This window comes from Bufo gargarizans, chromosome 1, assembly GCF_014858855.1.
Source record: "Bufo gargarizans isolate SCDJY-AF-19 chromosome 1, ASM1485885v1, whole genome shotgun sequence".
In the NCBI taxonomy this organism is placed as follows: Eukaryota; Metazoa; Chordata; class Amphibia; order Anura; family Bufonidae; genus Bufo; species Bufo gargarizans.
In genome coordinates, this window is record NC_058080.1 from 725718290 (window position 1) to 725737347 (window position 19058).

Sequence of the window (19058 nt, forward strand, 5' to 3'; positions counted from 1 at the left end):
GCAGGGGAATTATGTGTGAGGTCACGGTGCGAGCAATAGGTAGGCCGAGGTAAATCCAGTTCTGGTTACTCAAGGTTATGTCGTCCCTGGGCAGGCTCGCATAAGTGAAGAGGAGAACGGCACAAGGATTCTCTGGGGCACACTCTGGTATAAGGGACACTGGCCAGATGGTGGTTTGAGGTGCCCTTGGTGGTCTGTATTAATGTGCCAGTGGCAAGGTCCCTTGTAGTCGTGACACCAGTACCTTTTGTATGGAGGTACAACCATTTACTGTAGTGTTAATAGAGGAACTTGAGACTGAGGTAAGCGGGATGAAATTCAAGGTGGAACTTTACTGAAGATAACTTCTGCTAACAGTACATCAGGCATTAAGACAGTCTCTTGATACAATCCAGCATTAAGCACGATCTCCCATACATATGGGGAAAGGGAAATGCAAATCCTCAGTGAAGTGCAGGCTCTAGTAATACATAAGAAGCTACTGCTCAGACTAGGCTTGTAATAATGAAAGTCTTACACTGGTCACAACTCCGGCCTGATCCCTAATCCTTGATTAAAGGGGCTTTTCTGAATCCTGAAACTTCTATTCCAATGTTGTTCTGACAGTTGGACCTAACTGTCCTCAGGATTTGAACTGGAGATGTAGATGCTTCATGCTGTCTCCTATACCTACTACAAAGGTGCCCTAATAAGTCCTCAGGTAATGACTATCTTGCTAATCCTTTGTCTTGCATAAACGTGATAATTCCTTATATACTCTGCTGCATGCAGTTTAGACATTGGTCACCCTGGAAGAGCGATCTATAGGAGTGGATTGCTCGGCGCTAGGTACAAACCGGATTCCAAATAAGTTGGGACACTAAACAAATTGTGAATAAAAACTGAATGCAATGATGTGGAGATGGCAAATGGCAATATTTTATTTGTAATAGAACGTAGATGACAGATCAAACGTTTAATCCGAGTAAATGTATCATTTTAAAGGAAAAATACGTTGATTCAAATTTTCACGGTGTCAACAAATCCCCAAAAAGTTGGGACAAGTAACAATAAGAGGCTGGAAAAAGTAAATTTGAGCATAAAGAAGAGCTGGAAGACCAATTAACACTAATTAGGTCAATTGGCAACATGATTGGGTATAAAAAGAGCTTCTCAGAGTGGCAGTGTCTCTCAGAAGCCAAGATGGGTAGAGGATCACCAATTCCCACAATGTTGCGCAGAAAGATAGTGGAGCAATATCAGAAAGGTGTTACCCAGCGAAAAACTGCAAAGACTTTGCATCTATCATCATCAACTGTGCATAACATCATCCGAAGATTCAGAGAATCTGGAACAATCTCTGTGCGTAAGGGTCAAGGCCGTAAAACCATACTGGATGCCCGTGATCTCCGGGCCCTTAAACGACACTGCACCACAAACAGGAATGCTACTGTAAAGGAAATCACAGAATGGGCTCAGGAATACTTCCAGAAACCATTGTCAGTGAACACAATCCACCGCGCCATCCGCCGTTGCCAGCTGAAACTCTACAGTGCAAAGAAGAAGCCATTTCTAAGCAAGATCCACAAGCTCAGCGTTTTCACTGGGCCAGGGATCATTTAAAATGGAGTGTGGCAAAATGGAAGACTGTTCTGTGGTCAGACGAGTCACGATTCGAAGTTCTTTTTGGAAATCTGGGACGCCATGTCATCCGGACCAAAGAGGACAAGGACAACCCAAGTTGTTATCAACGCTCAGTTCAGAAGCCTGCATCTCTGATGGTATGGGGTTGCATGAGTGCGTGTGGCATGGGCAGCTTGCATGTCTGGAAAGGCACCATCAATGCAGAAAAATATATTCAGGTTCTAGAACAACATATGCTCCCATCCAGACGTCATCTCTTTCAGGGAAGACCCTGCATTTTTCAACAAGATAATGCCTAGACCACATTCTGCATCAATCACAACATCATGGCTGCGTAGGAGAAGGATCCGGGTACTGAAATGGCCAGTCTGCAGTCCAGATCTTTCACCTATAGAGAACATTTGGCGCATCATAAAGAGGAAGGTGCAACAAAGAAGGCCCAAGACGATTGAACAGTTAGAGGCCTGTATTAGACAAGAATGGGAGAGCATTCCTATTTCTAAACTTGAGAAACTGGTCTCCTCGGTCCCCAGACGTCTGTTGAGTGTTGTAAGAAGAAGGGGAGATGCCACACAGTGGTGAAAATGGCCTTGTCCCAACTTTTTGGGGATTTGTTGACACCATGAAATTCTGATTCAACATATTTTTCACTTAAAATGGTACATTTTCTCAGTTTAAACTTTTGTTCCGTGATTTATGTTCTATTCTGAATAAAATATTAGAAGTTGGCACCTCCACATCATTGCATTCAGTTTTTATTCACGATTTGTATAGTGTCCCAACTTTTTTGGAATCCGGTTTGTAGAATGGTTGCAGGCTTTAACCCCGGGCTGTGGAGCCGACAGGGACAGAGCAGAGAGGCTAGGAAGGGGCCTCCCTCCAGATATTCAGCTACATGGCTGTTACTTTCTTGTACGCTCATGAGAGAACTGCTTTGAACTGAACTCTCACTTGGATTGACCTGAGCTCATCTGCACTGGTTTGGATTGACCTCAACCAGCCAACAACTGATCCGGTTTGAACTGCCTAACTTAGGTCTGAGCTAAGCTATTAATACACACTAACACTGCTCCATCTAGTGGAGAAACAAGTGTAGTGCACCCTGACTAGGCCTGTGTAAAGGATCTTTGCATATAGAATCACATTGTGACATGGAGAATATGACAGGAGATAAAATACAAAAAACAGGCATATCACATGACATTAATACATAATTAAAGCAAGTTTGCGGTGCCCACGGTCACGTGAGTGGGACACTGCACAGGGTTCATATCCCGCTTGAACTTGCAGCCAGATAACAATAAAACAATCCAAAATGAATAACAATGCAAACTATACACAAATTGTAGTACCTCCAGAACCAGCTCGCCAGTGCCTCCTATTGAAAATGGCATCCTATGAGTCAAAATCTAACTTTCCAACAAGCCTTGAGATTTGACAAAAGGATATAGCCAAGCCAGATATCCATCCGTAGACAGCTGTCTTAGGGACGCTTGCTCCTCGTCACTATGGAGATACTTCTTTGCATATTCATTTCCCATGGAGGACTGCCAATAAGTCTCCATACCCTGAAGTACTTCCAGTAAGTCTCCATATGGGACTCGCCTCTTTAAGAAGATTTATCACCCTGCCTAAGTCACTTCCAAGGTATTGCACTGCAGGCGATTGCAGGGAAGGAACGCTTCCCTCCTGACAATCGCCTAGAAAAAATCTATGCATTTAATATAAGCCTTAGGCTACCCTCACATGACCGTGTGTGTTTTGCAGTCCTCAAATACACAGATACCGGCGCTGTATAGAAAATGCTTAATATGACATGTTCTATATTTTTTGCGGGGCCGCGGAATGGAACAGGAAGAGCAGTTATAATTGCCCTGAAATGTTGGGTTCTCTGATACAGTTTGGGACAACTTCTGCCCACATTCAGCACCCTTCTAGCTGAATGGCCACATGCTTTTATTGTGTGTAATCGGAAAGTCCGGCTCTGCCTTACGTAGCCGGATATGTAAGTTTAAGTCATAGCTGTCCTTTATAGAACAATATAAAGTTATTTAATCCGATGCAAAAATCACTTCATAAGAACATTTCTCTGATATGAACAGTCTAAAGCATTACGTCTCCTGGATCAATGCATTTGATACTGCCGACACCACACTGTACATATTTACATTATGATACATAAATGCTATGCATCATTTTTATCCTTGGCTTAGCTGTACAATTATTCATATTAGGGATGTTGCGGCTATCAAATATCAATACCCAATCAATACATTTGTCCCAGTATCGGTTCGGTAACGGTATTACAGGGATTTGCATTTTATCGATACTAGGCTGCGCTACTGCGCAGCCCAGTATCAGGGAACATGGAGCGCGCTACTGTCAAAGCACGCCATGTTCCCTCAGCAGCACAGGGGAGAAGGAGTCACTCTCTCCCTCCCCCTGTGCCGCCGCTGCCAATGAGGAGAGAGAGGGGCGGAGGAGGGGAGCGGCTGTGGCCACTGCGCCACCAATAAAAATTGACTAGTGTTGATCGAGCACCAAAGTGCTCTGGCCGAATACATTGGGCTGCTCGGGTACTCTACCGACAGGGCCGGCGCTTCCATAGAGGCAAGGGGGCAATTGCCCCCGGGTCCCCGAGTCCTTAGGGGCCCCCCGCGCCGGCCCGCAACTAACTGTAGGCAGGACAGTCAGTGTTACACGGAGATGAGCGCTTCCATTGTGGAAGCGCTCATCTCCAGTCATCTGTATCGCCGTCCTCAGGACAGCGATACAGATGGCTGTGCAGCAGGGCAGGGGAGGGAGAGGTGTGTCCCTTCCCCTTCCTCTGATAGGCTGCCGGGTGCCGGCCTAGTGCCTGCAGCCTAACAGAGGCCGGCGCAGGCGGCGTGATGACGTCATCGCGCCGCCTGAGCCCTGAGCCGTACAGCGCGGGACACAGGCCGGAAGAGGCCTGCATCGCATCGCTGCCAAGGAGGAAAGTATAAGTGTTTTTTTTTGTTTGTTGTTGTCAATACTGGTGGCTACTGGCACATGATAGGGGGGGGCCCTATGGCTACTGGCACATTATAGGGGGGCCCTATAGCTGCTGGCACATGTTGATGGGGGGGCCCAGGCTACTGGCACATGATAGGGGGGACCTATGGCTACTGGGACATGATAGGGGGGGCTCTATGGCTACTGGCACATTATAGGTGGGGCCCTATGGCTACTGGCACATGTTGATGGGGGGGGGGCTCAGGCTACAGGCACATGATAGGGGGGGCTCAGGCTACTGGCACATGATAGGGGGGCTCTGGCTACTGGCACATGATATAGGGGGGGCTCTGGCTACTGGCACATGATATAGGGGGCTCTGGCTACTGGCACATGATATAGGGGGGCTATGGCTATTGGCACATGATTGGGGGCATCTATGAGGGCACATTTTACTGTCACATTATTGGTGGGCACTATAGGGGCATCTACTGAGCCCACAAAGAACGGTTATTTTATGTGGGGGCTCTGTATAGGGGCATATTATACTGGAACACATTATGGTGGGTACTATGGGGAAGGTGGGAGAGGAGTACTATGGGGTCATCTACGGGGGCACTGAGAAGGGGTATTTTATAATTACAAATTATGGGGGACACTGAGGGCATCTACTAGGGCACTATATATGGGGCATTTTATACTGGTACATTATGGGGGGCACTAGGAGGGAGGGGGGAGAGGAGCACTATGGGGGCATTTACTGGGGGCACTATATAGGGGTATTTTATACTGGCATAGTATGGGGGCACTATGGGGACATTGGGGGGGTATTACAAGGGGGTATTTTTTGCACTGTCACATTATAAGGAGAATTATTTCTACTGGGGGGGGGGGCATTATGGTGGGCTTTATAACTCCCCCATGGTATGACCCCCTAGTAGCAGCACCAGCCTCTCCCTGCTCTGCTATCCCTCTGCCCCTTCTCCAAATCCTTATTATGAAATCTTTCTCATTAGGATAAAACACAACATCAGCTCTGCCGAGCCCCCCAGCCAAGAGTTGAAGTGGTGTCCGAGATCCCCAAGGGCCAAGCCAAGTCATTGTAAGTTTTCATGTGAAATATGTTTGTTATACACATATAGCCTACACTGTGCCACACAATATACCGTTTCTTCTGTAAAAGTCATCAAGTGTCATCGGGGAGGGGGCCCTTATTGTTTTTCGCCCATTTCACCTAGAACCGGCCCTGTCTACCGAGTATAATCGAAGTCAATGGGAGAACCAGAGCATTAAACCAGGCACCCCCTGCTCTGAAGAGTGGAGGGTGCCTGGTTCATAGGAAAAGGTCAGAAATTGATAGAAACACCACTGACATGGTTCGGGAACAGCATGGGGAGGATGTCTGGATGCATCTTGGACTCCCAGGTCGCTGCTGGGAACGATGTTGTCCGAGTAGTACGCCATTTTTACAGACTGACAATATTCCGCACCAAACCGAAGATAAAAACTATTTTAGAGGAAAAATTGTTAGGAAACATACTTTCCTGTATATTTACTTGTATATAAAGTGCAAGTGCTGCCAAAAATTACAATGAAGAGGCACTCTGATCCAACTGTATATCACATAAAGGAGGGCATCATTCACATTGTGGTACAATTGTTCATGTAGTGGGACTCCTACACTCATAAAGCCTATGCACTAAGTCAGTGATGCCCAACGGCCAAATGCGGCCCGCAAAGCCGTGTCATGCGGCCCGCGCTGTGAACGGCACAGGCAGCAAAGCGATGCTGCCTGTGCCTGCAATAATCTCCCCGCCCAACCCGGCCTCCTAGCTAATTTATTCACTGCACTGTGGAGGACACTGAAGGGGGGAATATCTGTGGAGGACACTGAAGGGGGGATCTGTGGAGGACACTGAAGGGGGGATCTGTGGAGGACACTGAAGTGGGGGATCTGTGGAGGACACTGAAGGGGGGATCTGTGGAGGACACTGAAGGGGGGGATCTGTGGATGACACTGAAGGGGGGGATCTGTGGATGACACTGAAGGGGGGGATCTGTGGACGACACTGAAGGGGGGATCTGTGGACGACACTGGGGGGGGGATCTGTGGACGACACTGAAGGGGGGGATCTGTGGACGACACTGAAGGGGGGATCTGTGGACGACACTGAAGGGGGGATCTGTGGACGACACTGAAGGGGGGATCTGTGGACGACACTGAAGGGGGGGATCTGTGGACGACACTGAAGGGGGGATCTGTGGACGACACTGAAGGGGGGATCTGTGGACGGCACTGAAGGGGGGGATATCTGTGGACGGCACTGAAGGGGGGGATATCTGTGGACGGCACTGAAGGGGGGATCTGTGGACGGCACTGAAGGGGGGATCTGTGGATGGCACTGAAGGGGGGATATCTGTGGATGACACTGAAGGGGGGGATCTGTGGACGACACTGAAGGGGGGATCTGTGGACGGCACTGAAGGGGGGGATATCTGTGGACGGCACTGAAGGGGGGGATATCTGTGGACGGCACTGAAGGGGGGATATCTGTGGACGGCACTGAAGGGGGGATATCTGTGGACGGCACTGAAGGGGGGATATCTGTGGACGGCACTGAAGGGGGGATCTGTGGACGGCACTGAAGGGGGGATATCTGTGGACGGCACTGAAGGGGGGATATCTGTGGAGGACACTGAAGGGGGGATCTGTGGAGGACACTGAAGGGGGGGATCTGTGGACGACACTGAAGGGGGGATCTGTGGACGACACTGAAGGGGGGATCTGTGGACGACACTGAGGGGGGGGATCTGTGGACGACACTGAAGGGGGGATCTGTGGACGACACTGAAGGGGGGATCTGTGGATGACACTGAAGGGGGGATCTGTGGACGACACTGAAGGGGGGATCTGTGGACGACACTGAAGGGGGGGATCTGTGGACGACACTGAATGGGGGGATCTGTGGACAACACTGAAGGGGGGATCTGTGGACAACACTGAAGGGGGGATCTGTGGACGACACTGAAGGGGGGGATCTGTGGATGACACTGAAGGGGGGATCTGTGGACGGCACTGAAGGGGGGGATATCTGTGGACGGCACTGAAGGGGGGATATCTGTGGACGGCACTGAAGGGGGGATCTGTGGACGGCACTGAAGGGGGGATATCTGTGGACGGCACTGAAGGGGGGGATATCTGTGGACGGCACTGAAGGGGGGATATCTGTGGACGGCACTGAAGGGGGGATATCTGTGGAGGGCACTGAAGGGGGGATATCTGTGGACGGCACTGAAGGGGGGATATCTGTGGACGGCACTGAAGGGGGGATATCTGTGGACGGCACTGAAGGGTGGATATCTGTGGACGTGTCACTACCAGAGCTTTGAGAAGTTCTCACAGCTCTGTGTCTCCACCCCTGCGATGATGTCACTTAGAGCTTGGAGGTGTTCTCACTGTTCTGTTTCTCCGCCCCTGTGATGAGGTCTTTACTCTCAGCTGTTTCTCCTGCGGTTGATTTTCCTGCCTTTAAATCACCCCTCCTCCTGTTGCAGGGCGTGGATTATATTTCTCATTTCAGTTGTAGCTCTGGCTTGAGTATCTTCACTTGTAAGCGATCAGTTCACTGGACCTGGTTTCTGCTGCAGCAAGCACTCCGGATATTGCCAGCTGTCCTTGGATCCGTCTTCTCTGCGGCTGCATCTCCTTCAGCTAAGTGTGCAGATATTGTTGTTTACCTGGTTATTTTCTGACTGGATCTGAGGTGGCCACGGTTCCCTCCATATACTGAGTAGGGCACCGGTGGCCGTGCCCCTTCCACTATTGTAGGGGTTACAGTGGCCATCAGTCTGAGGTACGCGGGCATGCCTCCTTCCACCATTTGGATCCAGGCATGTGCTTTAGCAGCATAGGGAGAGCTTTGAGGGTCTGACAGGGGTCACCCCTTATCTTCCCTAGTTTGGGTCCGGTCAGTAGCTCTTTTCACTGTGTTTGCTCTTGTTACCCTCAAACAGCCGTGACAGGACGGCACTGAAGGGGGGATATCTGTGGACGGCACTGAAGGGGGGATATCTGTGGACGGCACTGAAGGGGGGATATCTGTGGACGGCACTGAAGGGGGGATATCTGTGGACGGCACTGAAGGGGGGATATCTGTGGACGGCACTGAAGGGGGGATATCTGTGGACGGCACTGAAGGGGGGATATCTGTGGACGGCACTGAAGGGGGGATATCTGTGGACGGCACTGAAGGGGGATATCTGTGGACAGCACTGAAGGGGGGATATCTGTGGACGGCACTGAAGGGGGGATATCTGTGGACGGCACTAAAGGGGGATGTCTGTGGATGACACTGAAGGGGGGGATATCTGTGGACGACACTGAAGGGGGATCTAGGGAGGGCTGTGGGGATGTTGGGGTGGGAGGTCCTGGAGGGGTGTTTGGGTGGGAGCTCTGGAAGGGGTGGGAGGTCCGATAGGTATGTGGGGGTGGGAGATCCGGGAGGGGGGCCCATAATTTTTTTTGCTATGGGGCCCAGTCATTTCTAGCTACGCCCCTGATTGTTAAGATTGGGCAGGCACTGGAGCGATAGAGCGCCCTGCTGTAGGAGAAGCTGGCGGGAGATGAAAGGAGGCGGGACCAGCTCCTGGTGGTGTCAGGCACACGGCGCAAGCATGGCGGTGGAGGATCTGACTGAAGCCTAAAGACCAGACATCAAGGTAGACCTGCAGAAGAAGGTGACAGCGCAGTATGTGATGTGTACATGTGTGTAATGTATGTAGTGCAGTGTGTGATAATCACACACTACATACATTACACACATGTATACATCACATGCACCCTCACAGTAATAATGCCAAGATATGTGCCCTCTTCACAGACGTAATGCTCACACATGCCCCCTCACAGTAGTTATGCCCAGATATGTGCCCCCTCACAGTTATAATGCCAAGATATGTGCCCTCTTCACAGATGTAATGCTCACACATGCCCCCTCACAGTAGTTATGCCCATATATGTGCCCCCTCACAGTAGTTATGCCCAGATATGTGCCCTTTTCACAGTAGTTATGCCCTGATATGTGCCCTCCTCACAGTAGTTATGCCCTGATATGTGCCCTCCTCACAGTAGTTATGCCCTGATATGTGCCCTCCTCACAGTAGTTATGCCCAGATATGTGCCCCCTCAGTAGTAATGCTCACTCGGGCCCCCTCACAGTAGTTATGCCCTGATATGTACCCTCCTCACAGTAGTTATACCCTGATATGTGCCCTACTCACAGTAGTTATGCCCAGATATGTGCCCCCTCACAGTAGTTATACCCTGATATGTGCCACCTCACAGTAGTTATGACCTGATATGTGCCCTCCTCACAGTAGTTATGCCCAGATATGTGCCCCCTCACAGTAGTTATGCCCAGATATGTGCCCCCTCACAGTAGTTATGCCAGATATGTGCCCTCTTCACAGTAGTAATGCTCACACGTGCCCCCTCACAGCGTTTGCATTTCTTTCTGGCAAAGCTACCTGGTTCCAGCCCGCGAAATTTATACCAAGTCTAGTGCGGCCCTCAGACGAAAAATGGTTGGGCACCACTGCACTAAGTGAAAGGGCTTCCAAAAATTACAAGGATCCGGCACTCCAATACACCCTTTGTTACACATAAAGGAGGGCATCATACACAGCCTTGAAAAATTATGATTGATGGCCTGCTGGTAACCCCTAAAAACATTAGGAGCAAGGGCCTACTGATCTGACCATCTAAAACATTATGGACGAGGGCCTGCTGCTGGTTTGGTGGCTCTAGATAACCTGGGGCCGATCGCACGTCCCCGTGACGGCGACGATCCATTCGGATGTCTGCCCTATCAACTTTCGATGTTATTTTCAGCGCAAACCATGGTGACCACGGGTAACAGAGAATCAGGGCTCAGATCCGGAGAGGGAGCATGAGAAACAGCTACGGCTACCACATCCAAGCAAGGCAGCATGCGCGCAAATTACCTATTAGGTATAATTAGGTGAGAGCCTGCAGGTGAGCTGACCCTGTAAAAGATTTTAGGTGCGGGCCTGCAGGTGAGATGATCCTGTAAAAGGTTTTAGGTGCGGGCCTGCTGGTGAGCTGACCCTGTAAAAGGTTTTAGGTGCGGGCCTGTTGGTGAGCTGACCCTTTAAAAAATTATATGCAAGGGCCTTCAGGTGAGCTAACCCTGTAAAAGATTGTAGGTAAAGACCTGCTGGTGAGCTGACCCTGTCAAACATTATATGCGAGGGCCTGCTGGTGAGCTGACCCTGTAAAATATTATATGCGAAGGGCATATATGCGAGGGCATTATATGCGACAAATAAGCATGTTGATATGATGTTAGAAGAGAAGGAGGATGAGAAAAGGAAGATTAGACCATATACCGTTGTTTGTGGTGGAAGGGGTGCATGGGAATACAGTGTATTCAGTACATTATAAACAACACATTTAAAGTGCATTTATATTCATCAGCTTTCCTCTGGTGGAGTAGAGAAGTCATGGTCAATCCAGGCCTTGTTCATTTTTATAAGAGTCAACCTGTCAGCATTTTCAGTTGACAAGTGGATACGCTTATCTGTTATTATGCCACCAGCAGCACTAAATACCCGCTCAGACAAAACGCTGGCGGCAGTGCAGGCCAGCACCTCCAAGGTATAGAGCTCCAGTTTGTGCCACGTGTCCAGCTTGGACATCCAATAGTTGTAACGCACTTAGGCATTATTGAGGACGCTGACACAGTCTGCTATGTACTCCTTCACCATCTTCCAAAATGTTTCCCTCCTTGTGACACTAGGCCGCACATCAGGGTGAGGGTGCTGGCGGGCTGTCATGAAACTGTCCCAGGCTTTGGAAAGTGTTGCCCTGCCTCTGTTGGAACTGCTGTGTGTACCCCTTGTCTCCCCTCCTCGGTTGGCCAAGGAACTACAGACTCTGCCGCCAGCGTTGTCAGGTGAAAATTTTTGGAGCAAATTTTCAACAAGGACCTTCTGGTATTGCACCGTTTTGCTCGTCCTCTCCCCCAGAGGAATGAGAGATGAGAAGTGCTCTTTGTAGTGGGGGTTGAGAAGGATGAACAACCAGTAATCCATGTTGTGTAAAATATGTATAACGCGCGGGTCGCGGGAAAGGCAGCCTAACATGAAGTCAGCCATGTGTGCCAGTGTGCCAGAGTATCAACAGGCAAGACTTCGCTGTCATCTTCAGGAGGATCACTCTCAATCTCCTCATACTCTTCCTCCTCTTCTGCCCCCCATGCTGAACAGATGGAATTATACTTCCATGGGTACTACACTCTGTAGCAGGGGCAACCGTCTCTTGCTCCTCCTCCTCCTCCTCTTCATCGTCCAAATTACGCTGAGAAGACGAACTGAGGGCTGTCTGGCTATCACCCTCTGTAATGTCTTTCTGCATTTCCACCTCTTCCACATGCAAAGCGTCGTCCTTAATTGTGAGCAGCGAGTGTTTGAGTAGACACAGAAGTGGGATGGTTATGATGATAATAGCGTTATCTCCGCTCACCATCTGTGTTGATTCCTCAAAGTTTCTTAAAACCTCACGGAGGTCAGACAACCATGCCCACTCCTCGCTTGTGAATAGTGGAAGCCGACTGGAAAGGCGACGACCATGTTGCAGCTGGTATTCCACTACTGCCCTCTGCTGCTCACAAAGCCTGGCCAACATGTGAAACGTTGAGTTCCAGCACGTGCTCACGTCGCACAACAGCCAGTGAGCTGGCAATTTCAAGTGCTGCTGCAGCGTTGACAGACCGGTTGAAGATGTCGATGACTTGCGGAAATGGGCACACACGTGCCGCACCTTCACCAGTAGCTCAGGCAAATTAGGGTAGGTTTTGAGAAACCGCTGAACCACTCAGTTTAAGACGTGGGCTATATATGGGATGTGTCTGAGCTGGCCGAGCTCCAAAGCCGCCACCAAGTTACGGCCATTATCAGACACAACCATGCCTGGTTGTAGGTTGAGTGGCGAGAGCCACAGCTCAGTCTGGTCTCTTATCCCCTGCCACAGCTCTGCGGCGGTGTGCTGTTTGTCCCCTAAGCATATCAGCTTCAGCACGGCCTGTTGCCACTTCCCCACTGCAGTGCTACACTGCTTCCAGCTACAGACTGATGACTGACTGGTGCTGTACGCGGATAATTTGGATGTGGAAGTGGAGGAGGAGGCGGAGGAGGAGAAGTGGGGGTTGGAGCCACTAACGTTGGTGCTGGCGGAAACCCTAATCGACGTAGGGCCCGCAATCCTTGGCGTCGGTAGCACCTGTGCCATCCTAGGGTGCGACTCGCTCCCGATCTCCACAACGTTCACCCAGTGTGCCGTCAGGGAAATGTGGCGTCCCTGGCCAAATGCGCTTGTCCATGTGTCCATGGTTAAGTGGACCTTTCCAGTAACTGCGTTGGTCAGGGCACGTGTGATGTTACTGGACACATGTTGGTGTAAGGCGGACAGTGCGGACCTTGAAAATAGTGGCGACTGGGGACTGTGGTACGGCCGCCGACATCAGGCTGTGGAAGGCCTCAGTGTCCACAAGCCTAAATGGCAACATTTCCAGGACCAGTAATTTGGAAAGCTGCGCATTTAGTGCTATGGCCTATGGGTGGGTGGCTGGGTATTTGCGCTTGCGTTCAAATGCCTGGGGCAAGAACATTTCTACGCTGCGCTGGGACACGGAAGTGGATGTGGTCGCTGATGGTGCTTGCAAAGGTCCAGGTGCAGGGCGGGACTCATCCGGGCCTGCGTCTTCGACAGGGGATTGGCCAGCACGTAACGCAGGGGAAGATGAGGCAGTGGTGTGACCCGCAGACACAGATTGTGGACCCAGGTGTTCAGCCCAGCTATCAGGGTGCTTTGATGCCATGTGGCGGATCATGCTGGTGGTGAGGAGGTTGCTAGTGTTCACGCCCCTGCTCATTTTTGTATGGCACAGGTTGCAAATTACAATTCTTTTGTCGTCCGCACTTTCCTCAAAAAAGCGCCAGACTGTGGAACACCTACCCCTTGGCAAGGGAGATTTCCTCAAGGGTGTGCTGCGGGAAACAGTTGCAGGGCTGTTTCGTGTGACCTGCCTTCTCCCTTTTTGCCACCCCACTGCCTCTTCCAGCCTGTTGCGGTGCAGCAGATCCCTCCCCCTCTGTACTGCTGTCTTCGCTCAGCTTTCCACCATCCCAGGTTGGCTCAGTGACTTCATCGTCCACCACCTCCTCTTCCACTTCCTCACTCTGCTCATCCTCCTGACTTGTTGACCTAACCACTACCTCAGTGATTGGCAACTGTGTCTCATCATCATCCATTAAACAGTTATTGCAGTTCCCCACCGTCATCTTCTTGTGATTGTGGATGCTCAACAGTTTGTTCTGTTCCTCTTCAAGCAGCTTGGCGAGAGGGCCAAATCAATAAATGGCGCTGAAAAGAGCTCCTCGGAATATCCGAGTGTGGGATCACTTGTTTGCCTAGACCCTCCACGGTGGGAGGAAGGAGGATCAGGGTGAGGATTGGGTTGAGCAGACTCTTTGCTACTGAGATTGGACTTGGTGGAAGACAGGGTGATGCTTAACCGACTGGGAGCATTATCTGCTGCAATCCAACCGACCACCTGGTCGCACTGGTCTGACTTCAAGAGTGGTGTCTTGCTCCGCCCTGCAAACTGGGACATGAAGCTAGGTATCGTGGATGATAGTTTTCCTTGTGCTTTGGCAGCAGCCACAGTTTCACTGCGCCCAGGGCCATGGCCTCTGCGTGCACCATCAGCATCACGGCCACTGCCCTGTCCCTTACTGCTAGCTTACTTCATATTAAATGTTATATATGATTGAAAGTCTGTCACGCGTACAGTAGTGTAGGATTTGGAAGTGTATGTGCAAACAAATTTAAAAAGGTATTTGGAATATGGAAACCTCACACAGGAGATTTTTTGGATGCACACACTTTACACAGGAGATGTGGCGCAGCTAATGTCACTGTCCGCAGCGGACACCATCTACGGAAAAAGTACACTGGATGTCACATATTTTTTGGATGAGCACACTTTACACAGGAGATGTTGCGTAGCTAATGTCACTGTCCGCAGCGGACACTGTCTACGGAAAAAGTACACTGGATGTCACCAATATTTTTGGGATGCGCACACTTTACACTGGAGATGCGGCGCAGCTAATGTCACTGTCCGCAGTGGACACCGTCTACGGAAAAAGTACACTGGATATCAGATTTTTTGGGATGTGCACACTTTACACTGGCGATGTGGCGCAGCTAATGTCACTGTCCGCAGCGGACACCGTCTACGGAAAAAGTACACTGAATGTCACAGATATTTTTTGGATGTGCACACTTTACACTGGAGATGCGGCGCAGCTAATGTCCCTTTCCGCAGTGGACACCGTTTGCGGAAAAAGTACACTGGATATCAGATTTTTTGGGATGTGCACACTTTACACTGGCAATGTGGGGCAGCTAATGTCACTGTCCGCAGCGGACACCGTCTACGGAAAAAGTACATTGGATGTCAGATATTTTGGGATGCGCACACTTTACACTGGAGATGCGGCGCAGCTAATGTCACTGTTTGCAGCGGCCTAACTATTGTATGCTATTTAGTGCAGGATGCTCTAAAAATAGATATTGCTGCCACACACAATAGTCCTTAGAAGGACTTTTAGGTCTGTAAAGTTTTAGCTATTTAGCGCAGGTTGCGCTAAAAATATATATTGCTGCTGCCCCACACAATAGTCCTTAAAAGGACATTTGGGTCTCTGAAAAGTTTTGGTGGTAATAATATTCTTCAATCACTCCCTACACTGTCTGTCCCTTCCTCAGCACAGCTCTCCCTGACTAAGAATGAGCCGAACATGCGTCATCGGATGCTATATAGCACCCGCCGATGATGCGTTCCGGCCAGGCAATCACTGTAATGCCGGCATCCAACATGGCTATGGCATTACAGCGAGGGCAGTACTTGCCTGCACATTTATTGGCTGCGTAGCTGTAAAAAGAAAGTGCGGGGCGGAGACTCGAGCATTGCGCTCGAGCACATGCGGTATTCGGCCGAATACCGCCATGTGCCGAGCATCGAGATGCTCGAGCCGAACAGGTGTTCAGCTCAGCATGCTCGATCATCACTAAAATTAACGTCTAATACGGATACAGGAGGCGGGTGCAGTGGCAGAATCACATAGCCGGCACCTGACCTCTATGACAGGGCGCTGCAATTAGCGGCAGTTAACCCCTCAGGTGCCGCACCTGAGGGGTTAACTGTCGCTGATCACAGCTCCCTGTCAGACGCGGGGTGCTGGCTATGTGATTCTGCCGCACCTGACGGGTTAACTGCCACGGATCGCAGCTACCTCTCATAGAGGTCAGGTGCCGGCTATATGATTATGCAGCCAGTACCCGCCTCCTGTATTTCCATTAATGGGCGAGTTATCTTCATTGGTGGCGCAGTGCGCCCCCCCCCCCCCTCAACCCCCCAGTATTAAAATCATTGATGGCAGTGGCCACAGAGTCCCTTCTCCTCATTGGTGGTGCAGTGGCAGTTGTGATCGGAGCCCCAGCAGTGTAATCTGGAAGCCCTGGCTGCCATGCTAATCTCCCTGCTGCTGTGTACACAAAGTACAGGGCAGCAGGGACAGTGTGAAGTCCTATTCACCTAATAGAGCTCTATAAGGGTGAATAGGACAGGGGATTAAAAGATCCCAGGTTCTAACCCCTAAGGGGGGAAATAGTTATTAAATAAAAAGTAAAAAAAAAGGAGGTGGAGTTCCTGCGTAGCCATAGAGTGGAGAGAAAGCACACTGCAGAGCTTCTGCTCCTGTACAGGATTCTCCAAAGAGAAGAACAAAAAGAAAAAAACCTGCCCTAAAGTAAATCTTTGAGAGCTCAGACGGCAGAGTGACCAGCTAAGACCTACATCAAAGGAACTGCTGTAAGGTGAGGGACTATGGCTCGGACACCCATCACCCAGACTACTACTAGGCCAGTTTCGAGTCTAGTCTAAACCTGATAGTGGTCATTCACTAATATTCCTTACTGGTGCTAGACAATTGCTCTTGGAATCCACTGCTGTTGAATGTACCTGATGTTATACTTTGCATTTAGTAAAAGAGACTGTTATACGTTATAACCCATTAACCTCTTCACCACCAAGCAATTTTCAGTTTTTTCCTTTTTCATGTTATACTCCCTGCCCTCCTGGAGCCATAAAAAGCCGCATAAGGACTTGTTTTTTTATAGGACAAGTTGTACTTTTTAAAGTCACCATTTAATATTGCATACAATGCAGTGGGAAGCTGTAAAAAAAAATTACAAATGGGTTGGAATTTGAAAAAAATAATAATGCAATTCTGCCATAGTTTTATGTTTTTTTTCTTTTCACTATGCAGTAAAACTGACATGTTAGGCCTCATGCACACGACTGTTGTGTGCATACGCGTCCGTTCCGTCATTTTTCACAGTTTGGCCTCATGCACACGACAGTTTTTTTTCACGGTCCGCAAAAACGGGGTCCATGGGTCCGTGATCCGTGACCGTTTTTTCGTCCGTGGGTCTTCCTTGATTTTTGGAGGATCCACGGACATGAAAAAAGTCGTTTTGGTGTCCGCCTGGCCGTGCGGAGCCAAACGGATCCGTCCTGAATTACAATGCAAGTCAATGGGGACGGATCCGTTTGATGTTGACACAATATGGTGCCATTTCAAACGGATCCGTCCCCATTGACTTTCAATGTAAAGTCTGGAGTTCTTTTATACCATCGGATTGGAGTTTTCTCCAATCCGATGGTATATTTTAACTTGAAGCGTCCCCATCACCATGGGAACGCCTCTATGTTAGAATATACTGTCGGATATGAGCTACTTCGTGAACCTCAGATCCGACAGTATATTCTAACACAGAGGCGTTCCCATGGTGATGGGGACGCTTCAGGTTAGAATACACTACAAACTTTGTACAAGACTGCCCCCTGCTGCCTGGCAGCACACGATCTCTTACAGGGGGATATGATAGCACAATTAACCCCTTCAGGTGTGGCACCTAAAGGGGTTAATTGTACTATCATATTCCCCTGTAAGAGATCAGGGCTGCCAGGCAGCAGGGGGCAGCCCCCCCCTCCCCAGTTTGAATATCGTTGGTGGCACAGTGTGCGCCCACCATCGCCCCCCCCCTCCCTCCCTCTATTGTAATAAATCGTTGGTGGCACAGTGTGCGCCCACCATCGCCCCCCCTCCCTCCCTCTATTGTATTAAATCGTTGGTGGCACAGTGTGCCAACCACCATCGCCCCCCCCTCCCTCTATAGCAGTAACATTGGTGGCAGTGTGCGGCCTCCCATTCCCCCCCCCCCCATCATTGGTGGCAGCGGAGTTCCGATCGGAGTCCCAGTTTAATCGCTGGGGCTCCGATCGGTAACCATGGCAACCAGGACGCTACTGCAGCCCTGGTTGCCATGGTTACTTAGCAATAGTACAATTGTAGAAGATTCATACTTACCTGCTTGCTGCTGCGATGTCTGTGTCCGGCCGGAAGCTCCTCCTACTGGTAAGTGAAAGGTCTGTGCGGCGCATTGCTAAAGAACTGTCACTTACCAGTAGGAGGAGCTCCCGGCCGTTCACAGACATCGCAGCAGCAAGCAGGTAAGTATGAATCTTATACTGTTGTACTATTGCTAAATAACCATGGCAACCAGGGCTGCAGTAGCTTCCTGGTTGCCATGGTTACCGATCGGAGCCCCAGCGATTAAACTGGGACTCCGATCGGAACTCCGCTGCCACCAATGATGGGGGGGGGGAATGGGAGACCGCACACTGCCACCAATGTTACTGCTATAGAGGGAGGGGGGGCGATGGTGGTTGGCACACTGTGCCACAAACGATTTAATACAATAGAGAGAGGGAGGGGGGGCGATGGTGGGGGCACACTGTGCCACCAACGATTTAATACAATAGAGAGAGGGAGGGGGGGCGATGGTGGGGGCACACTGTGCCACCAACGATTTATTACAATAGAGGGAGGGAGGGGGGGCGATGGTGGGCGCACACTGTGCCACCAACGATTTATTACAATAGAGGGAGGGAGGGGGGGCGATGGTGGGCGCACACTGTGCCACCAACGATATTCAAACTGGGGAGGGGGGGGGGTCTGCCCCCTGCTGCCTGGCAGCCCTGATCTCTTACAGGCGAATATGATAGTACAATTAACCCCTTTAGGTGCCGCACCTGAAGGGGTTAATTGTGCTATCATATCCCCCTGTAAGAGATCGGGTGCTGCCAGGCAGCAGGGGGCAGTCTTGTACAAAGTTTGCAGTGTATTCTAACTAGAAGCGTCCCCATCACCATGGGAACGCTTCTGTGTTAGAATATACTGTCGGAAATGAGTTTTCACGAAGTGAAAACTTAGATCTGAAAAAGCTTTTATGCAGACGGATCTTCGGA